Below are 18,170 nucleotides of genomic sequence, written 5' to 3'. Positions count from 1 at the left end.
CCCAAATTTCCACTACTTTCAAAGGTACTGAAATCCACCTTCTAATAGGAACTGCAAAGGAGTCGTGGGATGACTCCTGATGTAATTTCCCTTTGATGTCACATCCTAAAAATTGAGGCAAACAAGGATTCCTCCATGTCTGGCTTATGAGCAGAACTTCAAAGGGATTATTTTAAGAATATTTTGAAATTCTGGTACCAAATTATCAATCTATATTTAGGATCTGTGTTCGTATAATCTTCCTCTGCTTACTTCAAATGGACAAAAATAATCAGGGGAAATACATTCACAGTACTGTCATTGCGATACACTAAAAAGAAAGAGCAAATTCCGCAGCTCAGGATACGAAAAAATAGACTCCTCAAATTATCGTGAAGGCTTTGCATTTAAACCGATTTTTAAGAAACTGCTAATGGATGCAGGTAATTTATTTCTTCAGATATCTCACTGAAAAAAGTGCCTACCGTCGATATTACCAGCGGCTTTTTTTGTAAATGTACTGTTTTATATAACATGCACTACTCAGCCACATCAGCCCAAAGAAACCTTTATGAAATTTGGAGAATCATTCTTGCTCGCAGTTTTGTCAGTAGCCTACAATTTTGAGTCAGACAATTAGTGTCTTTGGAATATGCATGTACTTATCCATTCACCATGTCTCAAGTCCCCAAATTAAAGCATATTTTTTGGTTGAAGGGGATCATTCACACATCAAATCAAATGCAAAAAGACCCTTACGTAAAGAGGTTAGAAATGGAACATTGCGATAACATACCTAATTTACAAAGCAAAAACGGGTTGTGTGTATTCCTAGTGGTACAAAAGCAATCCTTCTACACAGTCCTTTAGTTTGATTTCTTGACATAAATACTAACTCTATAAATTAGGTAAATCAAACATTTACCACCAGTCTAAATCCACTTTTGTTTTATTGTCTAATAGGCTTTAATTTCTATATTCATTATGCAGTCTGGACTACATCGGATATCCTATCCACTTTGCTAAAAAGTGAGCTCTCCTGTTTATTCAAGGGACACTTATTCAAATACACAAAGCTTTCATTTTTGCTTTGATTTGTCTTAAAATCGTCATTTTTTTGAATGGGGAATCCTTCTAGCATTTAACAACCTCCCACCTAATTATTAGTCACTGATTTATAAACAAACGGATTTGCCAACCAGATATTGTCTTCATGGTATGGTGGTTATTCCATCTAGGTCAAATTTCGCAATGCTAAGATTCCTGTTACCTTTTTATTTCCTCAAGTAGTACTACTAATCAACATAATCTACCTGCCCATCTTATTCCTTGTAATTGAGATCTTAGTGTTCTGGTGCACTTGCTGTTGAGGATGGGTGAAAGTTAACCTTACATTCACTGAGAACTTGCACTTTTCAACCTTCATAGTCTCTGAGTCAACGAAGTATTCGCATTAAGGAAATTTGATTAGCTCGCTTAAATTTAATTCTTTCCTTGCATTAGGCTTAGCAGAACCGAACCGCTCATTTTATTTTAAGCAAAATATCTGTCCGACGTAATGAAATGATCGCAAAGAGCAAAAAACTTCCACAGCACAAAATACATTCCTCCGAAATTCCCTAATTCTGGGCTAGAACAGTGATAGGAGACACAGCGAGTAAATGGCATGGAGCTGTGAAGGATTTATCACCCTATAGTTCAAATAAAACTTTTCTTGGCGTCTTTATTTCGCTTTTCGCATTAGGAGCGCTAGTCCTTAATCCTATCTGAATAAATCGCACGAAATCAACCTCTAGAGATAGAATGCTACGCATACCGCATTTTCAAATAAAATTACTCTCTTCTAACCTGATTGACGACTTCAATGATTAAGTTTTTAAACACTTCATTAGCGCATATGTTTGCTTACTATTTACTGGGTTAAATTACGATACCATGCACACGATTCCTTACCTGAAGAATCCAAAGAATTCTCCCTGAGTTCTGACCAAATGCTTCGCCACAATCAAAATTTTCAACGTGCAAGTCTTGCACAATCGTGACACCCAATTGATTCTGCCTGAAACCAACAAATGAGCACTTAATTATAGGGGGCTTCAATCCCCACGTTTCAGCATTCATATCAGTGCTACGACATGCTGCCCACGACTATTGAATGAGGACTTCTGTTTTAACCTCAGAAAATTGAGTTGTTGAATCTGTGGAACGTGAAATCTTCCTCGATGAAAAGCATCGCTAATGGTGAGGTTACTATTGGAATCAGTGCAGTTGATTGCATTTTGTAAGATTACCAAAAGGTTGCCTAAGATTGTTTCACTGCCATAAGTGATTTAAGTAATACACCTTGGTCACAAACTAACCAGAGTTTGTCGTAAACCTGAAAGGAAGGGGCAATAAATTCATCGCATTTGCCATTTTAGATTAGCTTTCCTTGCTACTATTTAGACAGTCCTAATTGTTCTGTGCCTTTCCATTGAAATCGCTTGAGCTCTTATGTGTAACTCATTATCCACTGAAAATGCGTTTCATTGTAGATTGGGAAAATTTGAGGCTTTAGGTCGGCTTTTGTCGCACTTAACTCAGTTGCTTTGTTGGTTGGAGCACAGGTCATAGAAGTATTTCGCAATTGATGCCAGTTGTGTGCTCAACTGTAGGATTATGAAGGAGAGATTAATGGAAGGGCCGTGTAAGATGTTTCAGCACACTATGTGATTCCCTATATGAAATTCCCCCGGAGTTTCTAATGAACCTTTGTATTGTAAACTATTCTAATATCACTCTACGCATAACTGCTGCTTCCGCCGTTGACAAATCTCTCTAACTTTGCTAAATATGCGAGGTTACGCACCATGTAATTGCTAATGCTCCCATTTATGACTGGGTAGTTCGAAAAGGCGTGAAAGTGATGGAGTTGGGATTTCTATTACACTCCTCCAAATATTAGCACAACATCCGCCTTGGGGCTGCTAGATTAAACCCTCTGTTTTGGAGAGCCTCATTCCTTTTTCTGCCTCTAATTCATAATACGTGCACATTTAAGCCAATGTTTAAATAGAAGAATCTACTTCATATCTTTCGCAGGATGACTTTGCAAATGCTGGGAATCTTTAAATGACTCTTAAAGCACAAGCACACATCGTGTTAAGGGCATGAGGGTTCTACAGTATCTTGCACTTTGTAGAAGTATGCCTTTCTCATCGCTTTTACATCAATTTATTACATTTCTTCCCCGAAAGAGCATTATTAATGAAGTTAAAATGAGAAAAAACTTCTTTAGGGGTAAGCCTAACTTAAGGCTGTGGAAGTCTTCGTCACCATCATTGAATTTCGACCATGTTGACTACCGCACATTGCAATGATGTTAGAAACAAAGACATGCCCTTTGCCATATTTATCGTCACCATGATAGTCAAGTAAAATTTCTTGTCAAAAATAAATATTTGCGACAAAAGTACAAATTGGGTACCGCATTAAGATGGAGTGTGCATGATGAACAATATCCACTGAGAAGACAATGCAATAATGGCTGTGGCACGTTCAATGCCCTGCACTTGCATACCTTAAAAATATCGTTTTCTACGACTTGAAATCCAGCCATTGTTTTGGCTTTACGATCCCGACTGTTAATTTAAAAATGCATACACTAAGCATTGACTACTTACTGGCTTGCTGTAACAAAGACAAACAAATCGTGATTTTTCAATTGATTTTCAGGGCAAAACTTTGCGGAACTATTGTTTAATAAAACCTTCAAGTAAAGCAGTATGTGTGGGCATAAAGTGCTATGACGCTCTTTCTCTACAGGTTGTGAGAGTGTTAAAGACCATAGCTTTTTAGAATGATAAAAGACAGGTAGATAGATAGGTTGGTAATGGAAAATAAGTACACATTAGGTGTGTCAGACATAGAGCAAAGACTAACAACCTACAAGTGATCGTGTAGGTTAGCGCAGGTCCTTCGCAATGGAAATTTGCAGTAAAATTATTGCAGTCAATTGTTAGTCAAACAAATTTATCAAAAATAATAAAGTAGTCGATTTGTCAACTTACCGCACCACCTTAGTGATTCTAAAAAATAATCCCCTAAATTTCCCAATTATTCATTGTCGAGGCAAATAAAAAGCAAAAAAGTCACAAACACCTACTTGTTTTGCTGTTTGAAACATCTGCTAAATAAGCCATTGGAAATGAAAATAAGGCGGATGTAAACAAAGACATTATCCGCAAATATGTGTAAACTCAGAGAATCGCGGTGAATTTATCATAACTTATACGAGCATATGTGAGCTCATGGTGCTGGCTTCCTACCAAATGTCACATCACTATCCGAATCAAATAAAACTTGCTCATTTCTAACCATAATTGAAATTCCGTAATTAATCTCTTCCTAGTTTACCGATTGGGAGCATGTAAATGCTCAGACAGTGTCCTTGTGTGTGGTGGTGGGCTTGCTACCGCAAATAAGCAACAGTACCACAAGAATAAATAAGATTTGTAAGCATTGTGGATGCAGTTAATTGAAAATACAGTTACCCCTCGCTGATGGTGTAGTTATTCATGAGAATACGTTAAACTTAGTATTACATTATCGTTTAGTAAATGGTAGCGAAGTGGATTCTTGATATTACCCTTGATAAATTAGAAGTACGATTTGCAAAACCACTTGAAAAAATGGTGTGGACACAATTTGCTTTAAGGCACTTCTTTAAAAAGTTATTCCGATGGTGCCACCATAAAAAGCTAGATCACACGAATTAATTCATCATAAAGTGGCTGAGTGGTGCGAAGTGGAACAAACTGGTTCCGGTTACACAACTTGAAGCCTACATACTTGGTCGGTAGCTCCTTGTACGATTTTTGGAATTTTATAAATATCCCTGAAGGTGCTGAGCAATTGAATTTGTGCTTGCTAGTAGCCTAAAAGTTGGAAGGTGGGAATGAATGTGAGTCGTTAACAAACCAGTTAGTTCATGCAGGTATTAGCAAGAAGTAAAGAGCATTTAAAATGAGTAATACTGCATATTCAAAAAGACTTTCTGATAGAATGAAGCTGCTTCTTCTAGGCTTACACCTACAAACCCCACCATTGGTGATGCCTCTAAAAGTCATGGTTACCTACCTTAATATGTGATAACTGAATTTAATAATTCCTTCTAAAAACTGTATGTATTCATACACAGACAGATAGTTGGGTATAAATTTTTGGCGATTTTGTCAAAGTAAAAGGTGATTTACGATTGTTAGAAGAGAGGTTGCCAGTGCATTAGGGTTCTAGGCGCTTTCGCTCATTTCTTTGAGAATAATTAATGGACACAGCCAGAAATGAATTTTTGGGCATTCATTTTAAGCTATCAAGTCTTGCGCTAGCTTTAGGGTTATGTCTTCGATACTATACTTATCAGTCTTCAAGCTAACTAAATAATTTTAAGGGTTAACGAGAGGCTGATAAATGGAATTTGGGCGAATAGAAGTAAATTTTCCTCTGTAAACTAGGATGAGAACATCGGAAGTTGAATAAAGCTCAACTGCAAAAGTTTTAGTTTACCGAGGTCCAAAAGTTTGTTGGACTCACCTCAAGAACTGTTGCATTTATGCCTAAGGACAAGCTCACCCCCTGAATATTGAAGTTAAGCTTTTACACTAAGCCCGACGCTTTTGCAATAACGAGTGTAGAAATTTTCCCCTGCTTCCCCAAGAGAAAAGGTGATGTTAAAGTACTACTGGTCTCTGACAAATTATGACGAAGGAAACGACGTCTGCTTGTCAACTTCATCTATCGTCAAAAATATTATTATAAATGAATCGATGTCGACCAACGAAAACACTCGTTATGCTAAAATACCAGTGGTGTTCAATTAGCAGTTGTACTGGTAACTAAGCATTCATAGCAAGCACCTTTTCATTGGAAATTTGGTGCGACAAGTTGGGATGACATGTGAGGACCTCACTTTATACTTAGCTCATCAATTGCTTTGTGAATGCAAGTTGTTGGTGAGGAGCAAGTAAAACACAGTAAGGACATGTTCCTGGTGTTGAAAATTTGCAGAAGGGCTTCTCCGTGCATATTGTCGGAAATTCGGGCATTTGAAGCCTCTCTTGAACCTTCACCTTCTCTAACGTAATGTTGCCATTATGCGTAATACGTGAACGCACGGTATCTAAGGGTAGATTTTAATTAATTTGTACGCGTTTGTAATGATTATGATCCTGGTGGCTCCTATACAGTTCACTTGAGGAAATTTGACCACAGCTATATCAACTAATTGTTGCCCAAACTTGTATAACTTACCAGGTAAATCCATCGTCAGGGCAAATAAAGACATTTGTCAGAGGCTTAAAAGCTCATTTATGCAAGTTTCCAATGCTATTAGAAAGAATCAGATCGGTTTAAAGCTACTTAATTAATCAGAAAAGCCACATTCTAATGTATCCACTGGACTGAACTCTTAAGATCTTTCGAAGATGAGGTATAGGCTGAAGCTTAAGCAGTTAAAATAACATTTGAGGGGCATACAAATGTGACACATTTAACATGTTTTAGCTCCTAGTTTGTGGACCATCCCATATTACTTCTTCGGGAACGAATTTGTCATCGTTGAATAATATTCCAATTCCGCTTGTTCCTAAAAAGATATAATAAACTGCAAGAGATGAAAGTAAATGTGGCAAAATGTTAGCCTTTACTTGTTTCAACCGAAGATAATTGATATCATTTAGACATATGGTCTTTTTGCGGAGTTTCTCCTTATCCATATTCATCTCCTCATTATTTTTAAGGATTATCATTTATATCTCAACGCAACATTGTGTCTACATAGTCGAGGCCGTATTCATAATTTGTTGCTGGTGATGGTCCAACTGACGTCATAACAACACGAGGCTGTGACAGATATGGACTAGGCTGACATTCACGGAAGGGGAATTTCCTCTCAGCTTTCAGATCTTTGATAATGAGATTTGAAGAAATGAATTTTGAGGAACAATGTGATGAACCTGCGAATGCAAGTAATGAGAAAGATGCACATCCACCCAAACTACTGTATAAAGTAGAAGAACGAGAGTTGCAAGTCTGTGTAGATCAATTGATTCATTGTCTACTTAGAGCTTAGCCGTTATATCTACGGAGTCATTATACAATGGGTTTGAGGTAGATTACACTTACGCTTAGTAAAACTGCTTAAAATTGTACTTTTAACGTGAATCAGAAGTAAAAATGAGTAGGCTTTCTAAAGAGCGGGGATTTTTGTCTCCGGGCTAGTTTCATTGAACTGCACATACTTTATCTCGACACAAATTCCACACACACAAATTTCATTGTGGCCAGGAACTTCAACTAATAACTCAGTTTACAGTATACTCCACTTCGTGCAGTGCTACGGTAATCAGCGCCTTGCATCCAGCTCGTTTTTAACTTGCTGTTATTTCTCCCTACATTTATTTTTCATTCTATACATCCAGCTGCTTTCAGTAACTTGATGCTTGCCAGCGTACCAATCTAGGCTGTCTTTGCAAATTGGTGGCAGATGGCTGAAGCAAAAAGCGGAACAGCAGGCATTGTTTTCCACTCCGGATGATACTGATTAAAGACTGAGACATCAGAGTTAGCAAGAAATGCAATTTTTTGACAATTTTGAGTAATTTGAACCCTGATACTTTGTCACATGCCAAACACTTTGTGCATTGCTTGAGCACATTTTTATTTGCTTTTTTCGGCAGACACTGAAATGCAACGAAGGTTGGCATTATCACATAATCTTACCGAAATGTGTGAAAGGTAGAGGGTGATAAGGTACGTAGAATCACAAAGGGCAATAAGATGGTGGTCAAGCATAATCTTATTATTATGCCTCTGGTTGCTGTAGAACGCCTTTTGGATCTGGTTTCTACACTAAGGACGGGGGAATGTGCGAAGCGGTAAGCTGAAAGAAGTGAATACCTAGCAACTAAACGCATCATCTTGATATTCCATCCTCTATCCGTCCATCACCTCTCCATCGAATCAGACAGAATAATTAAGATCAGCACAGACTTTGATTTCGACGCTAACTCGTAAAAAGAAACAAAATGAAGAGATACCTACATTCTCCACATCTTCATTAACAATCGCACCAGGACCTACGTGTAAGTGTAAGTATCGAACGCTTTACCAATTCTTTTAAAGCTAGAAAGAAGGCAGCAATTATTGCTGAATATTCGGCAAACTAGTAGAAACACTCCTTCTTCTTCAGATGCTGAAGTCGCAAAAAAGGATCGACAAATGCTTAAATACTGAAATTTCTTGGGTTTTTGAGCATTTAATTTGGGATCAAGCACCTCAGTGAAGAATAAACTAACGAATAGGTCTCCATTTTAGGGTTACGCAAATAGGAGGCATATTTTTCGAAAGTCCGCTTTAAATATGACCACCATTCGAATATCGAGATATGTTACGCATTCCCATCTCCTCCTGATTCGCCCGATGCCCATGCAACTTGAAGAGCAATTTATCCTACCATTGCTTTATGCATCTCACATTATAAGCGCATTCTTGTTAAACGGAAACATCTTGAGGTAAGTTGACGAATAGTTACCAGATTATCTACTGACAAAAAAAATGCCTCGACGTATTTTCCTAATACAGCGCTTGTGCTGACCCACACAATCATTTGTAGGTTATTAGCAAAGGCTGCCTGTGACCAGCATTTACAAAGCTCTCCATAAAATACAGTTATTTTCTTTACTTATCTACAACTACAAAATTTTCAAATGAAATCGTTTGAACTCCCAGTACAATCCAAAGCAACCCGAATGCATTGCCTTTAAGCCAATTCTAGGAATGTCAAAAGCGCTCAGGTAAATGTATTCCTCTTGCTAGGGCATTTGCAAAAATTATTGACCCTCCCGGTTATTTATAATGAAATTCAATGTTTTGAGTAATACTGAAAGCACTAACAACTAATTATGTATACGTCGAATTCATTACTGTACCCCTACTTGTTTTAAACAGTAAACCTGTAAGATCTCTTTAAATTAAAGATAATGCTGATAAAATATCTGACAGCGTATATTATGGAACCAAAGAATGGGAAATAGGAGGAGATATTGTGCTTTATGCATCATCTCAAGCTGCAAGCGCACAAGATGGGGAATTAGGTGCTCCTTAAGGGCAGTTCATCCTATTGGGGCTCTATAAAAAAGATTTCATTTAAAGGTTTTAGCCAAAGAAAGTCACGTTAAATTTGGAAAAACCAAATGAAAGAGGCTTGCGGAGATTAGCAGTCATAAACTGCTAGAAAGAAAGGAAAAAATTGCCATATATGCCTACTAACGCTGATGGAAACCCTATTGAAGGAAATTGACTTCAACAGCTACAGCTAAAATTACCATGAACATTCGGCTCAATCGTCAATTTTTACTCGTCATTAAGTTTTCTGATGTTATCATATTTCAATTTATTCTATCTAAAAGTTAAGATGGTGGAAATCTCCAATTTCTCTTTATTCAAGCACAGATTATTTCATTTAGGCTAAGGTATGCTTTACATAGGAATTGTTCCAATAATAACTGCTACACTTCTAAAAAATTTGAAACTGTTTTAAAAACCTGCAGGATAATAAGGATACAGGCTGAAGTTCAAAGGTCTTAAAATGAAGGCTATAAGTTTCCGTCATAATACTGCCATCAAAAATACTTCATTAAAATATCATTGCTTTTATTATGCTAATCACAAAAAATCTAGAGAATTAATGTTTCATACCTTATCAACAGATGCAAAGGTGTTGACAGATGCCATCCTTTCATTCAGTTTCGTCCACTTCACCACTTCTTTCACTCTCATCCTCAAAGCCGGCACTAGAAATACTTAAAAAATCTCACTTTTCAGAGCAGTTTTCTATATCTCTAGGGCTTCGTCCTCGGAGCTTTGGCAAAACAGCATTTTCTTGAAGTATCTCGGCATAGCCCGTAAACAGAGTGCCACTTCTTTATGCACCGAGACGCTCAAGCGTATTAAGTTAGTAAAAATACGGAATAGTGCATTGCGGAAAAATAAATACGGAAGAAAAAGAAATATGCATAATATGTTGCTAAAAAGTTTTTAAGGTAAGGTGCGTACTAACCGAAGTGCAGTTAATGCCTTAAATGCTCCTAATCCGTTTAGAGTTACCTAAGATTGTCATAAGCCTGGATAGAGTTTGCTAACAACTACCACCAGCGTAAATTTATAAGCCTTTGTGCAGATCTAAGTTGCGGAGGAGCACGAATTTTGCCGGAAACAGGCTAAGAAAGTGGTTAGCTAAAAGTAACTCTACTAATTACACAAAAGCAACTCAGATATTTGGGGCTTAACTGGCGATAATAGTGCGGTTAGTGATCTAGTTTTGCAGTCTTTTGTGGGCAAATAAGTGAAGATGTCGCCTCATCAAAAGTATCAGTCTCATGTCTATTATTATTCTCTGCATGATATTAAAAGCGCATCCGCTACACCTTATTTTCATAACCTGATTAATTATTCTAAAAGCTACAATCTAATAAGTTTATCAGGAAATGCATAAAGCACATTTCATTTATTGTATCTCAATCTAAATAGCATTTTATCCCCATATATGCATTAGCAAATATCTTAATCGTATTCCGTTAACCATGGAATACAAGTTTGAATTGTACCATTTCGGAATCTACACCGCTCAAAAATGTAAAGAACAGTGTAAGATACAAATCTCACGAGCCCATTTTCAGTGTTTTACTCTGTAATTCTTCTCTGTTCTATCCACCCCTACCCCGTCCGCTGATAGTAACTGGATAATACTTACTGATGCACATTTAACGCCTTATATGAAATTTTTCTGATGATACTTCAATTTTATTAGAGTTTATTTGCCTTATAAGACCTTTGGCCATATTACCAAATATAATCATACTTATTTGCATGATTGGCTTCCTTTGCATTTTATGTCAACCCATTCTGCAGAACTTAGGCCGACTTCAAAATCTCCTCGCCGTTAAATGGAGCAGAAAGTGGGCAACATTTGATGGGCTGTCAGAAACCGTCTATGGTACTGCTTTGGTGAGAGGCATAATTCAAGAATCGGTGGAAGCAACACTGCGAGAATATGAAAATAATTATTTTCTAGGGGACGGGTTAATTGAGATGATTAATAAAGTCATGGAAAATACGCATCAACTTAACGAGTTTGGGAATCATGTTAATATAACACGATGATCCATTAAAAGAAAAATTGGCAGTTGATATTACTCTTAAAAAAAACAATTAAAGTAGGAATTTAAGTTGAGTGGAAATATTTACCCATTTTCCAATTTCATGGCAGCATATTCGACGCAGGCACGTGCAAGCTTCAGGAGTACGTGATACCTATGCATATAACTTATTGGTATTTACTGTATTTTAACTTTATTTAGGGGGCAAAAGCCATTGAATAGAGTCTATCGGCGAAGAATGTTTAAGGGTCTGATTCTGGTATCTGCACCAACTACGCGATAATTTAATCTGTCTAAATATGTGTAGTATTTTGTTCTCATGGTCTCCCCAACTGCGAGTTTACAGGAGCACCTAAGGTCATCTGTCCTTTCACTCCACACTATGTATGGGCGCGTATATTTGTGCTTGCAATCAGCATTACTTTACGTTCAAAAATAAGTTAGAGCCGTAGGTATTACTTACTGTACCAACTATTTTACATCTTCATTACCAGGTAACTTAGGGTTTCGTGCAGCTACAATCATCTTAAAGGTGCCAGAGACCGAATATGAGAGGTAAACAAAGCAAATACCTAAGTTAATAGGAATTATGGATTCATGTGCACATACGGATGAAGATATATTCCATCGCTGTCAAGTTCTCATACTCAGGTAGTCTAGAATATTCTCAGGTGAATCAAAACATATAAGTTCCATACTTTTGCACTGATCATCGCAAAATCCTGCTCCCAATTCGTTCGACGCGAAGACCATCTAATTACAGGACCACAGAACCGTACTGCTATTTTTGCCTGACCTTTGCATACAAAGGGTAGACAGTCGTAGAAATTGTGGTGATAGTCATCTTGGGAGTAATTCGTAGAAGCAGATAGGTACGAGGCAGCGAGTTCCAAGATTTGTTAAAATTAATTACTCGTGTGCCTTTTCATGAAGTTCAAGCTGGACCTAACCATGTCATATTGCCAATTACTGCTGTTCTCACTCCTGTATCCCTTCTTTATTTCCACAGACTATCTTCACAAGATGCTGCTTTATTGCACAGCTTGTGACATTTTATAAGCAAGCCTTTGGAAACACATCATTTTGCAAATCAGTGTATGTGGAAGTGTCACTAAAAAACTCGCATTTAAATTAAAGCATGTAATTATAAGGGTGTGTAAAAACACACCTTGATTCACTTAGATAACCGCTGTCTTACGAATCGCACACCATATGGCCTATGCGCAGTCAACACGAGGATGGGATGAATGGATGGGTACTAAGAGGTAGTACCAGTCATTAGTGCCACTGTCGGGCCGGTATGACTGCCAATCGGACCAGACAGAAGCAGCCACCTGATATAAGAAACAGTCTGTTCAATCCCTTCACACATTCTACCATTCTGTTACGTAGTTGATGTGGGAGAGTGGCGTGAGTGAGAAGAACAGTACACAACAATCCACTCTGTTCGCACTTATCATTGTGAACTTCACGCTTGCTGCCATAGCTTGGATTTCGAAAATGTTGGTGTCAGCAATGAGGATCGTTTCATTTGCCCCACTGTTTTGCATGACAGATGAAGTTGACCTGAACACGTCCTTTTCTCTCTCTCGATTCGTCCATGGCATGCAGTCCTTTAACGTCAGTTTTGCCGTTGGAGGAGCAAAGAGTGAATCGAGAGTAAGTCAAGCTTATTTTCCTAATCCCATTGACTCATGTCTTATTATCTGGATGCATGCTATGTCCACTGTTCCTCAGCCTAATCTGATGCAATGATTCATGCAATAGTTGTCAAAGTGTAAGTTAATGGATGTGCAGTGATATCTAATTTTCAGTTAATCTTATTTGTGTATATTTACACGTGTGTTAATTATTAATAGTTGGTATTTGCCATCAACGGAAGACCTCAATGTACTTGGTTTGGAACTAAACTTGCACCTGATAATAGCAGTTTTTGTGGTGAGTGTAATGATTGACTGATTTGGAAACCGCCTGGTTGATTAAAATATTTTAATGTATAGCACCTTCCCCAACTTGCAAAGAGTATTTTGGTCTTCATTGCCATTTAACCATGGTCATGCCCGAAGACTACACCAACTGCTTCCTACCCCAATTTTATGCCAGTTTACCTCCGTGACACATCCCTCCTCATACTTGTCTCACATCTACCGAAATCAAATTTGTTGCGCTTCTAATTCAGTTGACTTGGTGAAGGATGAGACAGCGGATTTGGGGATATTTAACGGCCATTTTCCAGTGAAAACCAATGTATCCCGTGAAATCTTCGCCTTCTCTGGCAATAGGATGGTTGTGGTTGTAAGCATTGACTACAAGCAATGTGGTGCGTAAGACGGAGTATTATTTTGAAGTCATTGCAGCAGTGCTTCTCCACATTCCAACTTAGTTTATTTAATTGGGAAGTGGTGTTAGTGATTACAGATTGCAGGACAGTGCGTGAATGCACAAAAGATATATGGGAATAGTGTTTCCTAGCAACGCATTAAACAACATTTCTGCCCTTAGGGACGTCGCCGGAAGTGGCGGAATGCAATTGTGAGTCAGCAAATTTGTTAACTGCAGGTATTGCTCGTCATTTTTCTTTACTCAGTTCTGAAATGGTTGCAAGGAGTAATGCCTAATCGTGCACGTCCACAGCACTGCATCTTTAAATTAATTGAGTCGACTTCATGCTAATGCAGCCTGTTTGCAAAGTGCGTCTATTTTGCGTCTTATTTAACAGCGGGGTCATCCACGGGTGAGTCAAAACTTCTCCATTATTATTTAAATCAGGCCTAAGTTCTTGAATTTGGTTAAGCAAAGCAGCGCAAATACGAATGTGAATCTTATTTGCTGATTTCCCTTGTGAGACAAGCATACATGCTTTAGTCACTGATGCTTAAAACACTTTGTTTGAGAGACCAAATAAGACCGCTTATGCTTGTGAATCAAAGCAGTGATTTAGATTCACCCGAATCCTTGAATATTATCAGGAATTTGCATTATGCATTGTGTTTAAAGCCTTTTTCGCACCTAGACTCATCGACGTCAACAGGGAGTGGAACTGGAAGTAAGTCGTTCATCTCACTCTTGTAAAATACACTGTAATTTTCGCTGATACAAAAATCCACTTCATCTACTTCAAGTTTGGATGTCCAGTAAATGTGATCTCAGTGATCGCATCTTTAATAATTTGCCATTGCAAGAAATTATTTGTCTTTGAATCTGACTTGATTATCCACTTGGTTATATTAAACAGGAACGACTTCCTCTTGTAAGTTGATACACAGATTTCTTTATTTAAATCTCATTTATCTATTCATTCATTTAAAGTTTGTTTGAATGACCTGCATTTAACATCAAATCCAAGCACATATATGTCAAAATGTTTTAAAAGGCTATTTGCATTCTAAGCGAGTTGCCAAATTTTGCTAGCTAAAGCTCATTCCAGAATAGTTATCTAAGCGTTTGACACCTAGACTCGTCAACATCCACCGAGATCAAAAATAGAATTAAGTTTCTCATTCCACTCTTGCATAACTCAATGTAACTTTCCGTGTTAAGCTAAACCCGTTTAACTACTTCGAGTTTGATTGTTCAGTGAACAAGAACTGATGGATCGTATTTTAATCACTTTTAACATTTTAAGGTCTTGTTTAGCTTTGATTCTGTTTGAATTTCTTACCTGGTGAATTTTAACAGCAATGACTTCCTCTAAAAAGTTGATACACCGATCACTTTATACCAATCCTAATGCATTAATGCCTTCATTCGGGTATCAAATAACTAGGTCCCACTAGACAGCGAAGCCAAACACAAATACGTTGAGATATTTTGCAAATTTATTTAAAATAGAAGTTAGTTGCCGAATTTTGTTAACTAAATCCTAGACGGTAGTAGTCATCTGAGTGTCTGCTATCAATTTGAAAGCCTAATGAAGTGAGCAAGGTATATGGAAATGCGCATTTCATTTGCTAGCATTCCCTTAAGGGACAATCACATGTGCTTAATCCACTTCGTAACTAAACACATAACTAAAGTCACTTAATAGGGCCGATTAGACTTGTAACAAAAGATAGTGTTTCTCATTCAGCTAAAGCTTAGCAAATTATTACGTAGTTGTTTTTGCACTGTATACAACGCCTTTTTCGCACCTAGACTCGTCAGCGTCAACAGAGAGCGAAACTGGAGGTAAGTCGCTGTTATAATAAATCCGCTTTATCTACTACAAGTTCAGATGTCCAGAAATGTGTTCTCAGTTATGCCAATCCAATTAATTTATCATCACAAAAATTTTGCTTCGAATCTAACTTGATTTTCCACTTGATTGTATCAAACAGAAACAACTTCCTCTGGTAAGTTGATACACTTTTTCCTTTAAACTAACTTTAATGCACCATTTCACTCATCCAAGTATCAACTGACTGAGCCAACTTTTCCACATATTTACATCTCACAGGTCCTTCGGCTACAGAAGGTCTCAAAGGTAAGACCTTGTTTGCATTGTCGAGACGCATTAAAAATGACGAGTGTTTGATGAAATGTTAGTCATCTTATGATTATTTCGGTCTTGTGTGCCTCTAAATGAATGCAGTTTTCCAATAATTTATTGTGACAGGATAGGAAATGGTCATTTTCCCTTTATTTATTCCAACCAAAATTAACAGCATTCGTCGCGTAGATTTGAACCACTACAATCTACTATTTTGCATACATACTTCGATAAGTCCCAAGACGCCAATTTTGTGCCTGAGGTTTTGCTTCCAACTTCATTTATACCGGTAGTTATCACTGATTTATTTCCCTTTTAGCTCTCGCGGCATTGATGGTGATGCCAATGCTTTTATGATCGCAGCCAACCAAGGGACTGTGCGTCAAATGTGCTCAATGGCTGCATGTAAAAAAACATACTACAACTTCTTACGTGCAAATTCTTTGTTCCTAAATGTGTCGAAGTGTGTACAATCCAAAACTAGTAAACAAATTCCTGTCTTATTTGATTTCATTTCCGAGTTATATACCACGTGCGTAATAACAAGTCATCTGTGGCCCTGTTTGCGACGGCATCAGATGTCACGTGTTCCAAATAATGCCAAAAGTATCCACGCAGTCATAATTTCTTGTAAGTTTATTCTACTGCAAAAGTTCCTTTGGATCAAAATGAGAATTGAAGACAAAGCTAATATTAAGAATCTGATTTTCAACTGATTTTGTGAATAAACAGCTCCCGCGTGTCCACATAAGTAGGTGGAGGAGGAAGAAAGGGACGAATTGCACTATGGCTGCTACAGAGCAAAATGCCTGTCGAAGTGAGCCAGTTTACCTCACTTAAAATTATAAAAGCAGAGGAAGAAGGGAAAAGTAACAGGACTAGTGTGTTAAAAAGTTCAGCAATTATTCATTAGCTGATGTGAAGGAATTATGTGCTGCTTAAATATGCCTACGCAACGCTGATGCTCTCTTACTTCTCTTGCCCATTGTAACACGTATCCGTTACTTCAATATTGTCAGTTATGAGGCACGACTTACATTTTTATGCTGAAGACTTATCTCTTGAATTTTTCGGACACAGATATATGCATGTTTAACTCCGCGACTACTCCTGCTGCACTAACCTACAGACACGAGAATTACGAAGATTATGACCAATTGTGAAGGTCTTTCCTAATCCGCTTTAACAGACACCACCACGACAATTAATTAAATATACGATTACATGTAGATGTGAACGTTGGAGCATAGGACACCTATTTTGTCACCACTCGGAGCAAAAGAATGGCCATTTTATGCCTGAATATAGTGTCTGATAAAGTAGGATTGATAGCCGCATTTTTTTAGATACTTATATCCGATTTACAGAAGAAATCTTGCATTCTTCATCATCGAAACACTTATTTTACACATTTGAGTTAGTTGTAAGACGCCTTAGCGATTTAGTCTAATTTTGGTGTTGATCCTCATAATTCCCTTATTCGGTGCCCCGCAATGAATGAACAAGTCTAACTTACCTGCTTTGTATATCTCTCTTCATGTCGGCGGCTGGTTTCACGATCGCATTGGGGTAGACGGCAAGCATATTTGCTGCAACATCATTATGGCATAATCATTCTACACAATACTTAACAGAAATCATCTATTTGTCACTGATCCTAAAACATTTGCTCCATTGTCACCAATCCCATGATACCCTCATTTTTGTGACTGTCGTGGTTATTTCGGGAGGTGTAGCATTTCGTTAACAATAAACCGCAGTAAATGCAAGAAAGGAAAAATCTCTTTTACTAAAATGCCATTTCTATGCAACAATGCCCTGGTAAACAGTTCTGTAGTGGTGACATGGGACAAAACTAGCGGTAGGATTTGGGATAATTCAATGAGGTAGAGAAGGGAGAAGGAGCAAATAAAGTATGTCATATAGTCAAACGAAAATTTCATACACAGTGCCGCGGTAAGTTAAACCTGCATTTAATTTGACGTCTGAACCTACGTTCAAGCGCATCATGCGGTGGCACAAATGGACAGCTGAATGTGGAGTCCTCAAGTGCATCAAAAGTCTTCGAGGGAATTAAGTGCCGATGAGGGTTGCAGATGGAGAAATAGCTTCTTTTCTGCTGCATTTCTTGCATATCTTACGAATTTCCTTTCTGGAACATTCAAGAACAAGACCCAGTTTGTGCTCTCTAATCCTCGCTCTTCATTGGCGATGTAAGATGCCACAACTTAACTTAATCTGGCAAATAAGCCTTCCTCACTTGACAAAGAGGAAAGCCAAATTAGGGATGTGTCTAATCTCTTTTCAGACTTACTTCAAAAATCTAGGTGGTTAGACCCACCGCTCTGTCGTGGGAGAGAGATTTTCGTGCTCAGGCAAATTAGAAGTAATATAATATGGCGTGTTGAATGGTAGTTTGGTCCCGGGTGCCAATTAGAAATGTATATCTCACTCGAGTGAGATTGTTAACCCTGGTAGGCGAGTAATTCAGGACAATGGAATATGCATATATTCAAACTACGGAACAA

This window comes from Echinococcus granulosus, assembly GCF_000524195.1.
Source record: "Echinococcus granulosus chromosome Unknown EG_S00100, whole genome shotgun sequence".
Classification (NCBI taxonomy): Eukaryota; Metazoa; Platyhelminthes; class Cestoda; order Cyclophyllidea; family Taeniidae; genus Echinococcus; species Echinococcus granulosus.
The sequence above is the reverse complement of the archived record's forward strand: the minus strand, read 5'-3'. Positions refer to the sequence as shown.